Genomic DNA, 12,196 nt, shown 5'->3' on the forward strand with positions numbered 1-12,196 from the left:
TTGCAGGCACTTCTGCTCTACATTTGCTGGATGACCCTACCAGCAAGTCTCCTGAGTAAACAGGTGCTCTAAAGAGTGAGTATCCGTATTTCACTGCCCATTTAAATCACTCCCATGAACGCATGCATTGTCGGTTCTCCTGACCTCTACGATGCTCTCTCTTGGTGGTCTGTTGTTGTGCATGCATCCCACAAAGGGCACAGATTTCCCTGCCAGAGGACTGGGACAGGTTGCTTTGAATCGCTCTGTCCAGGAAGAGCTTGGCTCTCATGCTGGGCCACGTGAAGTATCGATGCGCCTAGACCGTGCGGTAGTCTCTTCTAACACTAGATGTCCTTTTATTTTGTTTGTATTTCTGTCAGTATGGGTGCAATGTAAAACACCAAGCACTGAAGATGAACAACGCGGGTGGTTTGCTACGTGTTAAGGGACACATGAGCTAGTTTCAGAAGTGGACAGATAGTGATGCAGTTTGGTGTACCAATACTGTTGCTTGTCATGAGAAAGCTGGCCACTAGCAGCAGAAGAAGAACGGGGTAGGATCCTGCAGCAGTGTGGCCTTTACCTCCGTGCAGTGAGCTTCAGTGTGCATGAGCTCAACAAACAACTGTATGTAGTCTCCTGGGGGTGCAGTAGGAGATTTTCATGCATGTGGCTTTGAATTTGCCCCTGCAGACCACTCAGGGTGTCACGATAGATGTGAGTAAGCAGACTCACTTCCAGTTTGATCTTTCATTTCTGGTACTTTTAGTCCTGCATGTCAACTGGGGGCAAAATGAACAATATGTGTTTAAGCAAATACTAGATAAGTCCTGGTACTCCAGCGCTGTACCGGATAGGTTAAGAACCTCCATGCTTGTGTGACTGTACTATATAGACGATTATGCTGCAAAAGAACTTGTATCACTGATCACTAATTGAACTTCAAGGAGAAAGATCTAATATTAAGCAGACCAAAGGTAAACACCTGTGTGTTCTGCAGAGGATTAGTCCCTAGACTAGAGGAAGGGACCGGAATAATACACACGTTTTTCAAGGTCCTATATATTGCCATGAGTGTAGTTAATTTGTCTGCCATGAATATGCTAACTTATTCATAGTGTGGAGACATTAAAAGGAAATAATATATTTTCATGGTTCGTTGATGCGTTAGTGATGCCAAAGTATAATATACCAACAGTTTTACATATTAGTCCAAATGTTAAGCAAACAGTGGCAAATACAGTAGATCTGTAGTTTGCTGTCCGGCTTTTGGCTTTGCCAGTGCTCTTTTGTCAACGTTTTGGGAAAACTGTTGTCGAAGCTGCTGCACCTCTGACAGTCTTACATCTGTTTGTGTGGCTCTGTGTGTGTGGCTCTGTGTGTGTGGCTCTGTGTCTCTGGCTCTGTGTCTGTGGCTCTGTGTGTGTGGCTGGCTGTGTGCGTGGCTGTGTGTGTGGCTGTGTGTGTGCTGCGTGTGTGAGGCTGTGTATGCGTGGCTGTGTGTGTGTGCTAATGAAATAGGTCTCGCATTTGCGAGAAATTAAGCTATTGGCATTGTAAATAACAATGCCATTTATTTATCTGTTTTCAAAACCAACACATAAGTAAAAAATGTGTCATTTACAATGCCAATAGCTCTAACTTTTGCAAAGGCAAGACCGTTGCATTGTAAATGCTTGTTGCTAACAGCTTCCTTCCAGGACGGGGTTAAACTTTGAGAGCTAAAATTCTTCAGCTGCTTTAGGAGGCAGGATGTCTCCTTTGCTAAAACTGAAAGCAAGGAACAGAGGTCATTTCAGCTGCAGTGGGAGGCAAGCAGTCTCCTCTGCTATGAAATCGAACGCAAAGGAACAGAGTCTGTTCATTTGCTTTCATTTTTAGCAGAGACCCTTCCTCCCACTGCTGCTGAAGCAGCCCAGCTCTACCAATTAACCCCCTCCTGGGAAGGTTAACTGTTCGCTCTATACATGACAAAAGCACAAGTCATGCCTTATCTATTTACCCTCCCTCCCCCCTCCTCCAGCTCCCCGTTATTAGAGCTCGCAAATAAACATTTGAAAGGGGTGAAGACTTGCACGCCTCGGGACAGTAAAAAGACTCTGAAAGGGAAGATAATAGTGTGGAGTGCGTTCCCCCCCTGAGATGGTGTCGCCCCCCCCCGGGGGGCACACCCCACAGATTGAAGAAGTCTGCCATACAGCAATATGCACTGGATCCACCATTGTTTGTTTTGTCCTTAATCACATTCACCAACTGTTGGATGAATTTGGGACTCTTCCGTAGCTTTATCATAGTGATAATGAACATGGCATCGTAAATCAATGTTAATTTACAGATATTGTTGAAATCTTTTCCAGAAATTCATAATCTTAACAAATCAGATTTAATGAAAAATTACATTTTGCTGATCTATTAACTCAAAAGAAAATATTAATACTTTGTGGATCAATTATACTTGACTTAGAAAGATTTTGAATAGGTATTCTTGTAAAACATGTATCCAAATCTAATTATCCTGTATTCCAAGGCAAACTATCCTGCATTCTGAGATCAGGACAGCCAAGACAGTGAAATGATCAGAATCATAAATGTCACAATGCAATACAAACATCTTAAAGTATGTTTAAGAATTTCAAAGTTTCAGGGACTTATACTTCAAATGTGGTTGATAATTTAAGAATTATATTTAAACGAGGAAAATAATAAATAAGAAATGTCAAATCTAGCGGCACAAAAGAAGTGCAGCAGCCAACTTGCTTTTACTGTGACCAACTTTGGCTTTTAGGTGACTGGGTAATACATTTTTTACTACCAAACAGGTTCTTGACTCCCGACCCTGTGCCTAATGCTCAAACCTCATAGTATTGACAAGCAGCTAAAGATAGGGGGATGGTTTACTAGATTTTTCTAAATAGTTTAATGTTATTTCAATACAGGAATCTTGGAAACTAACTAAATTGCATCTAAATATATGTACCTGCTTTGAAACAGTCACTTCAAGAAGCATTAAAGGGAGGGCAAGTAGTGGTTTACTTATATTGGCAGGTACTGAATTAGTATTTAACATGGACCAAATAGTGATTTCTTTTAAACATTTGCTTTTTGTTTTGCTTATGTTTTACTGTGCGTTTTGCTCTTTATAATTATTCCTTATACTTAACCCTATTCCCAAAGGCAATTTAACACATTAGTACATCTTCATGTGTATATATACCCACACTTTGTAGCAACTTTACTACTTTTGGTTACTCACCATTTAAGAGTCTAAGACACTAGAACAGTGGCTATTAACCTTTGATGTCTATGAACCCCCACTGAATCATTACTGGAATCCAGGGACTCCCACTGATTCATTGTTAGTACCTGGGCACCTCCAATGAGTCATTACTGGAAGCTGGCGACCCATGCCTAAGCATTCGTCCCATGAACTATACACAACCAATACAGAAACAAGGAATCCTTGAACACATACAAATTATGAAATATTTTATTGAATTCACAAACAAAGATAAAAACAATCAATATTCAAATTTTATTAGGAAGGATGGAGCTTTTCTAGACTTAATTGAGACCACTTATCGTCCATATCTAATTTTGTTTGAGGCACTTGCACTGCTCTCACAAATTAATCTGAGGATACTAACCTAATTTTGAGCCTGCAATTTTTAAATCCTTCACATTTACAGAACAGTTTACCATTTTCAACTGTATGTTTTGCTACTTTATTTATATACACCGTAATATTCTGTTAATATTAGTACATTTTTTAAGCAGTAGCAGACCCCCTGAGCAGACTTTGCGGACCGCTAGGAGTCCCTGGGGCACAGGTTAGAATCACTGCAATAGAAAGTGTAGATTTGCATGTTTCCATCCCCTGCTAGAGAGGGGGTTGAGCCTAACTTCCATGTGCAAAGCTACTACTGGTACGTTTTCATATGCATTCAGGGATAATGGCCACATGGACAGCGATCTTCCTACGGTAACTTATAGGAAAATTAATAAATGTACTAAACATAAAAAAAATATAATTATATTTATGTGTTACACATTAATATAAATTCATTTTATATATTTATTTTAAAAGTAGAACAAAATAAAAAAATGTCACAGCACTATTAACTTGATTTTGAACTATATATTTGATTGATGTAAATATATTAACTTAAACATATTTCTAAAGATTTATATTTTAAAAAAGCACATCTAAGATAAAATCTTTATGTTTATTTATTATGTATTAAAAATACTAAACTTTATGTATAGAGTTAGTTTCAATTAACTTAATTATGTTTTTAAATATAAAGTATATTTATTTTTAAATTAAAAACATTCAAAATAAAACATATTTATTATTTCTATAGAACGGCATGTCACTTAATCAGATCACTGATATAATATTGATTCAACAAATGTTGAGGCACACAATTATCAGAAATTTAAAATCAAGAACTAAAATATCACCTCTGTATACATAACAAAAAACACCAACTAATATCGAGCACACAAATATCATTGTCAAAAATACTGATTTCTACATAATTCAATAACAAACATATTGGAAACACAAATAAACATATGAGAGGTCACAAATATCAATTACCACAATATCACCTAAAAATGATTCTTATGATACCCAATAAATCCACAAAAAAGACACCAAAATAGCAATAAACCCTAAAGATATTATTACTATATATAATTATATTAAAATGTATTACACCAAACCAAAACTAAACATTCACCCCTGAAAAATTGTACACCTAAAAAACATACAATAAATACACCGAAAACATTGTTATTATGTATAAACGTTACAATACAAACAAAAATATAATACAATATATGAAATCAAATACATTTATACTTGATTAAAACCACTATAAATTAAACTACAAAACTAAAACATAAATCATCATTTACCAAACAAGGGCTCAGCTGATATTCAGGTGCAAGGAAATATTCGCCCACTACTCTAAATGCAGCCCAGGTCTATTCAGCCCAGCACTGACTCATTCAGGGAAGGCAGGACACACCTCAACACCCCTTGTGGTTGCCTCCAGTGAATGCACATCCCCAGCCCTTGTCACTTCAATGCCAGACATGCAATCAACAACCCAGCAGAGGCACATAGGATGGTTGAGCAAGAAAATGCCTACTTTCTAAAAGTAGTCCAAAAGGCACTTTCTTTATGAACCAATCTGTCGTACTGCGACATGGGAAATAATCCCTCCAATAAAGCAATTCATCCGGGTACTCAATCTATACCTATTGATTATTCAGATCCTTGTACAGACACTCTTATACTTTTCACCACTACGGAGACAGCGTGGTTGCACTTTATATTCTTTATTCAAATTTTTCATGTCAGCTGTATGGCCGTCCAGACTTCGCACAATGGCACGCAAAGTACAATCAAATAATAATCCCAATGCATTAGATGATTATGAATTTTCCCAAACTCCCCCTAAAAGTTGCCAACCTCCACTGCCCCCTACTGTTAAGGAGCATTGCAAGGGATGTATGGTTGTTGGGAAAGGGAGGGAATATATGGGATTGCGGGAGGATTACATGTGGGGAGATGAGTTTTTGCAAATTGGGCGACATCAAATGTTTTTACGTTTTTTAAGGTCTTGTGGTGCAGCAGTTTGTTTTTAGAGCACACATTTTTAGGGGTGACAGGGGCTAGAAGGGAGATGATGAGGATGTTGTATTTGGGTTAAATTGCATGACCTGCTGTGAGAAGGGGGAGGGGCAAAGGGGGTTGGCAATTTTTAGGGGGTGTTTTTGAGAAATACATTATCATCTAATACATTGGGTTTATATTAAGTATTTAGCTGAGTTGTTCCTTTATTTGTTCTAGAGACCCCTGCCGAAAAGCTACACTGGCTCGAAATGCATTGGATGAACAGATGAGTCTACTTCATTATTTGATTGTACTTTGCCTGCTGTTGTTAGGAAGCCTGGACGGGCATACAGCTGACATGAAAAATTGAATAAAGAATATAAAGTGCAACCACCTGTCTCCGTAGTGGTGAAAAGTATAAGAGTGAATGTACAAGGATCTGAATAATCAAATGGTATAGAGAGTTTACATTGGAGTACCCAGATGATTTGCTACATTGGAGGGATTATTTCCCATATCGCAGTGTGATAGTTTGGTGCATGAAGAAAGTGCCTTTTGGACTAATTTAGTATCTGCTGTGACTGGGGGCGATTCACAGTTACTGATGGCACCCATTTCACACATGAAGCTTTCAGCATTTAGTCAAAGAACAAGGGAAGGAGTGCATCCTCATCAATGTTCTTTCTAAAAGTGGCATTTTCAAACACACAATATAAAAATCATCTTTACCAAAAAATGCATTTTTAAATTCTGTGTTTAGGCATACTAAGCTCCATTTCTTAATCTTGCCCCCACAAAAAGTTATACTTGGAAGATGTTACAAAGTTTCTCCCATTCCATCCTATGGGAAGATAGCCTTTCAATAATAAAAACTGAAATCTACTGTATTTCACTATCAGGACATGTCACACACACACCAGTACATGTCCTACCCTTCACATACACTGCACCCTGCCCAAAGGGGTACCTTGATCCTACCTTAGGAGTAAGCATGGGCGGATTTTGCGAATTGGCAATCCGCGAAATTGCGTATTTACGGATTCGCAATCCGCAAAATCCGCGAACTCTCGCGAATTTGCGGAATTTTTATTTTTTTTGTGTTCGCAAGGATTTCTGCCAGTTCGCGAGGATTTTGTACCAGTTCGCAAACGCGAACTTACTTTTCGGGTAGCAACGGTCGCGAACATGTTGTTTCTACATCTGGTTCATCACAGCACCCTCTGTTTCACCACTGCCACCCTCTGTTTCACCACTGCCACCTTCTGGCTCACCCATGCCACCATCTGGCTCACCCATGCCACCCTCTAGTTCATCACTGTAGATTATGGGTGGAAAAGCACACCTGCCCTGCCTCAACTGACATAAATGAATTAGGGGCTGATTAATGTGTTACTGAATTTGAACTTCCTGGCTGCAACCAGCTTCCTTATCTGTAATTGCTTTCTCTGAGCCTGCTGTGAGGGTCAGAGCAGGGTCATAGAATAGTTGCAAGTAGGCAACTGAACTTTGAAGGGGCCCCTCAGGAAGCACTACAGGGAATGGTTACTAATGATAAGATTGAACTTTTGCACCTGCTGAGTGCTTTCAGTTTTGCAAAAATCCAAATATCCAGCAGCATCCACAAAAAGTAATCCTTCCAGGCAGTACAGGGAATGGTTACTAATGATAAGATTGAACTTTTGCACTTGCTGAGTGCTTCCAGGTCAAGATCCAAATCAAAGTGACAGCACATGAAGAAAGCACCGAGAGGAGCCTGCTGGACAGGAACAGGAAGTTGGAGACTGTGGGGCACTTCCTTCCTCCCCCCCCAAAATGGACTCCTTGCAAAAAAAGTGCAGGCAAATGTCAACCTGAGGATTTATTCTGATAAAAATCATAATTTTCAAGGTTTATGCTGCCTGCTGGTGGATTTCTTGTGCGAAATTGCAAATTTTGCAATCTCGCAATTGCGAGATTGTCGCTGCCCGCCGCATCTACGTTTTCGCAAGTGTTTACTCCCGCGAAATTGTATAGTATTCTAGTTGGCAAGTGCGACCAAGCAAAAAAATCCGCTTCGCACGGATTTACGAATTTTCGGTAAGTTCACGAGAGTTCGCGGATTGCGAATTTACCGAAAATCCGCAAAATCCGCGAGCGGAACGGATTTTACGCCCATGCGGAGTGAGTTACATGTAATAAAACATAAGGTTAGGGACCATTTCTGAACCGCCGCCACCGCCGAGAGTCATATTTACTCACCTCCTGAACTGCCAGAGGAAGGCAGAGGCCATTGCCCACGCCGCCGCCACCGCCAAGAGTCAAGGGACAGCTGACTCCGCGCCGCCGCTCCGGGAGACTCCAAATCCCGGCAGGCACCGCGGCGGCGCGTCTGAGTGACGCGGCAGCGCAGAGGGAGCGCTATCAGAGGCGCACAAAAGGAGGAGCATCCCGGCAGAGCGGGGGGACCATTTCTGAACCGCCGCCACCGCCGAGAGTCATATTTACTCACCTCCTGAACTGCCAGAGGAAGGCAGAGGCCATTGCCCACGCCGCCGCCACCGCCAAGAGTCAAGGGACAGCTGACTCCGCGCCGCCGCTCCGGGAGACTCCAAATCCCGGCGGGCACCGCGGCGGCGCGTCTGAGTGACGCGGCAGCGCAGAGGGAGCGCTATCAGAGGCGCACAAAAGGAGGAGCATCCCGGCAGAGCGGGGGGACCATTTCTGAACCGCCGCCACCGCCGAGAGTCATATTTACTCACCTCCTGAACTGCCAGAGGAAGGCAGAGGCCATTGCCCACGCCGCCGCCACCGCCAAGAGTCAAGGGACAGCTGACTCCGCGCCGCCGCTCCGGGAGACTCCAAATCCCGGCGGGCACCGCGGCGGCGCGTCTGAGTGACGCGGCAGCGCAGAGGGAGCGCTATCAGAGGCGCACAAAAGGAGGAGCATCCCGGCAGAGCGGGGGGACCATTTCTGAACCGCCGCCACCGCCGAGAGTCATATTTACTCACCTCCTGAACTGCCAGAGGAAGGCAGAGGCCATTGCCCACGCCGCCGCCACCGCCAAGAGTCAAGGGACAGCTGACTCCGCGCCGCCGCTCCGGGAGACTCCAAATCCCGGCGGGCACCGCGGCGGCGCGTCTGAGTGACGCGGCAGCGCAGAGGGAGCGCTATCAGAGGCGCACAAAAGGAGGAGCACCCCCGCGTCGCGGGACGCGAGCGGGACGCCCGGGGCTAAGCCCGGGCAAAGGGCGGGCCCTCTGAGGCCCTCAGAGGTCAACAGTGGTCGGGCGGGCCACCCCACCAACATTTTCAATAAGGTTAGTTACCTAATAAGCTGTCCATAATGGCTAATTGCACCGCCACAAGTGATAATGTTGATACCCTGACTCAGGACGCAGAGTCCCCTGTAATACTGCTAACATCGTTTGAGACATTAATAGATACTGCGTTTAACGAGATAGTTGAGACTGAAAGGAGATTTTCAATGGGCCCGACGAGTATTAATTTATTACATGCCACTGCCAGTCTCAATGGTAATGGCAATACCCATATAACTCCTGAAATAATTGTTGTAAAATCCTCACATCCCGATACAGAAGTACCAATTGTCCTAGACGATGATGACACTGTAACATATATAGCATCAGAAGTGACCCCTGGCCATGCCTCAGTAAAAACACCGACAGAGGCTGGAAATAAGGGAACTGATAAAGTTGCAGCCAAGAGAAAGAGGGGCCCTGCAAAAATAACTTACAACAAACGGAAGCAGCCACTAAGGACTGTTAACCAACCTACCCCACAAAGTATGTGGAATAAGGGGAAGAGACAAAAGTTGGTCCAGCATATAGTACCCACACAGGATCAACCGCATCTGGGTGATATGGTCGTTATAAACAACGAGGTGTCAAATAATGTATCTATCTCCACCCAGACTGAGCCCCTCCACGGAATTGACAAATCCAGTCATTATTCCAAGTCAGAGGGGAACCTTATTGAGACTGTTGTTGATACTATTTTTAAAACTTTGGAAGGTCAAATGATCAAACAATTTAATAATATTTTTAAAAGACTTGACAAATTGGAGAATATAATTAAAAACGAGGATGCTAAGAGAAAAGGTATAGCAAACTTGGACAAAATGAGAGTAGAACGATTGCTAAAAGACCTTGAAACTACTACCCATGTCATTATTTCAGGTGATCACGGCAATACAAGGACAGTGGAACAACAAGCTGTAATTAATCCAATACAGTCAGATACACCAAAGGCATCTAAAAATAAGGGCACCACAGGCAGCAACTCGTCTGCTTGTCAAACCAACACCCCCTTACCCCCATGTAACCCTATACATGGATATGTTGCTTCGACTAAATCCTCTGTTCCCGCTAATGATGTAAGCGGATCATTAACTAATTCTATTCGAAAGAGTAATGTAGCGAAGCAGACCACCTTAGCCCAGAAGGGTCCTGTTAATCACAACCAGCACGACAAAAAGAATATGCATGAGGACAACAGGCCTATCAAACATCAAGGCCCGGCCCTACATCTTCCACCTGAGGCTTGTCCTTATGTTCTAGTTCTGGCTGGAATCCCACCGCTTAAGGAAGGTCAAGGAGAATCATGGGTTCAACTTCACAATAAGTGCATAGATTGGCTAACAAAGCATAAGGGGGTGGGTTATGATATAGCAAAAGAAATTATAACCACAAGGCGAGTAACCTGGGTCGGTCCTCTTTATAAAAACATCAATGGGGACTGCATTGTAATTAACTTTAGAAATCCGGGCACAGCGAAATATCTGCTGAACACTAATCCTGGCCGTTATGGACCTTCTACTGTGGTGACCCCACTTCCCTTAAAATATTTCTACCGTCCTCCCAACAAGTTGATGCAACCGCCACCAGTTTTTCCGTTACAGAATAGGTTTGGAATATTCCAGGATCTGGACTCTTTGGACTGACTGCCCACTGAAACCACTAAACCACTTCTTGTGTGTTCTGAGGCAGCACAGTCAGAGGAACCACCCCTAGAGGGGACCCTGCCAACATTAGAGATTTCTCCATCTAGTTTACTAAGCATTCAACAAAGCGTGGTTATACCTAAAACTGCCCCAAGCACCAACCAGGGTGCATGTTCGAGGAACAATATAAACAATAATCTAACAATTCTTAGTTGGAACATTGCGGGTTTGAAGTCCAAAATGGGAATTCCTTCATGGAGGGATTGTGTCAATCGTTATGATATAATGATGTTACAAGAAACTTGGTGTGTTGAGGACCTATTGTTTGAGGGGTATAGTTGCCATAATAGGACTGCTTTGGCCCCTCTGGTTGGTCGCCCAAGTGGTGGATTGTCCATTTGGATAAAAATTACTGCTGAAGTGAAGATTGACGAACTACAAACAAATTGTCCTAGTTTCATGGCACTTTCGTATACTCAGAGGATAAAACTGTGTTTAATCAATTTCTATAACAATGATTTTCTGTCCCAACCTAATCCTAATTTTATTTCTTTATTTGATTTTATTAATGTAATCATGGATGGACAAGTGTATGGAAAATTTGATGGCATATGTTTAGGGGGAGATTTTAACGCACATGTACATTCAAGAAACCCCCCATGTAAAAGAGGTATAGAACTGTTAGATTTTCTCTCTTCTAATGAACTTGTTAATTGCATGGAGCATGCAGGTATGGAAAACCATGCATCCCCATTCCCCACCTTTATTGGTCACGGGGGTGGCACGACGATTGATTATGTTTTTGTTTCCCATGCCATTGCAAAGGCATTAATAAGGGCAGAAGTAGTGTGTGAAATTTACAGCGATCATTACCCAATTGCCATCCATTTATCACTACCGAGGGGTAAGTGTCCAAAACGCGAAATAGGCGCAAGGGGTCTGGAAATCTCGACAGACAAGTTGAGGGTAATCTGGAAGGGTGCAGACAATAAGGGAATCCTGGCTGAAGTATGTAAGAAACATCCATCTTTGATTAAAGATTGTCTTACCACAGAGGACCAAGGGATAAATGTGGTTAAAGCGTTTTCTGAACTCTGCAATATAATTAAAGGTGAAATTTCTAGACCAGCCTCTAGTAAGGCTGAGGAAATGCCTAGGTGGTTCGATGCCCCATGCTCAAAAGCGAATAGGATGCTTAGAGCTGCCCTAAAAGCTGAACCAAGGGACACACTGAGGGTAAGGCTGCTTAGAGCAGAGTATAAGCTCGCTTTACGTACTAGATCAAACGATTTACTGAAAACCCACTGGGATTCCCTGGCACGATCTGCTGACCTAAAAGATACCACTGGATTTTGGAGGGAGGTAAAGGAAATAAGATCTATTGGCTCAAATTTGACGGAAATTAACTGTAACATCACTGGCCCGATCTGGGTTGCGCACTTTGGTAAAATTTACGCAACACCAGACAATACTCCTTTGCTGCTACCCCCTCCACACCCAATGTCTATTTCCACGCTTGAGGTTTTCGATGCAATTTTAGAAAGCGCCGGGAACAAAGCACCCGGATCTGATGGGCTCTCCATAGACCAATTAAAATGTGAACCAGAGTTTTGGGCTCCTTTGCTATGCAATGTTTTCAATAATTTAACTG

The 12,196-nt window shown here is 42.6% G+C and overlaps 2 long non-coding RNA genes across 2 annotated transcripts in view; one reads left to right on the forward strand and one right to left on the reverse strand.

Annotated features, from left to right (window-relative positions):
* The window catches only part of LOC144768714 (uncharacterized), a 242,652-nt gene extending 236,691 nt beyond the window's left edge, over positions 1-5,961 (forward strand). Inside the window, exon 5 of the long non-coding RNA XR_013598614.1 lies at positions 5,843-5,961. This is a non-coding gene — a long non-coding RNA (uncharacterized LOC144768714). The remainder of the gene's footprint in view (positions 1-5,842) is intronic.
* The window catches only part of LOC144768713 (uncharacterized), a 79,933-nt gene that overhangs the window by 38,184 nt on the left and 29,553 nt on the right, over positions 1-12,196 (reverse strand). The window lies entirely within an intron of this gene.

Source organism: Lissotriton helveticus, chromosome 7, assembly GCF_964261635.1.
Source record: "Lissotriton helveticus chromosome 7, aLisHel1.1, whole genome shotgun sequence".
Taxonomy (NCBI): Eukaryota; Metazoa; Chordata; class Amphibia; order Caudata; family Salamandridae; genus Lissotriton; species Lissotriton helveticus.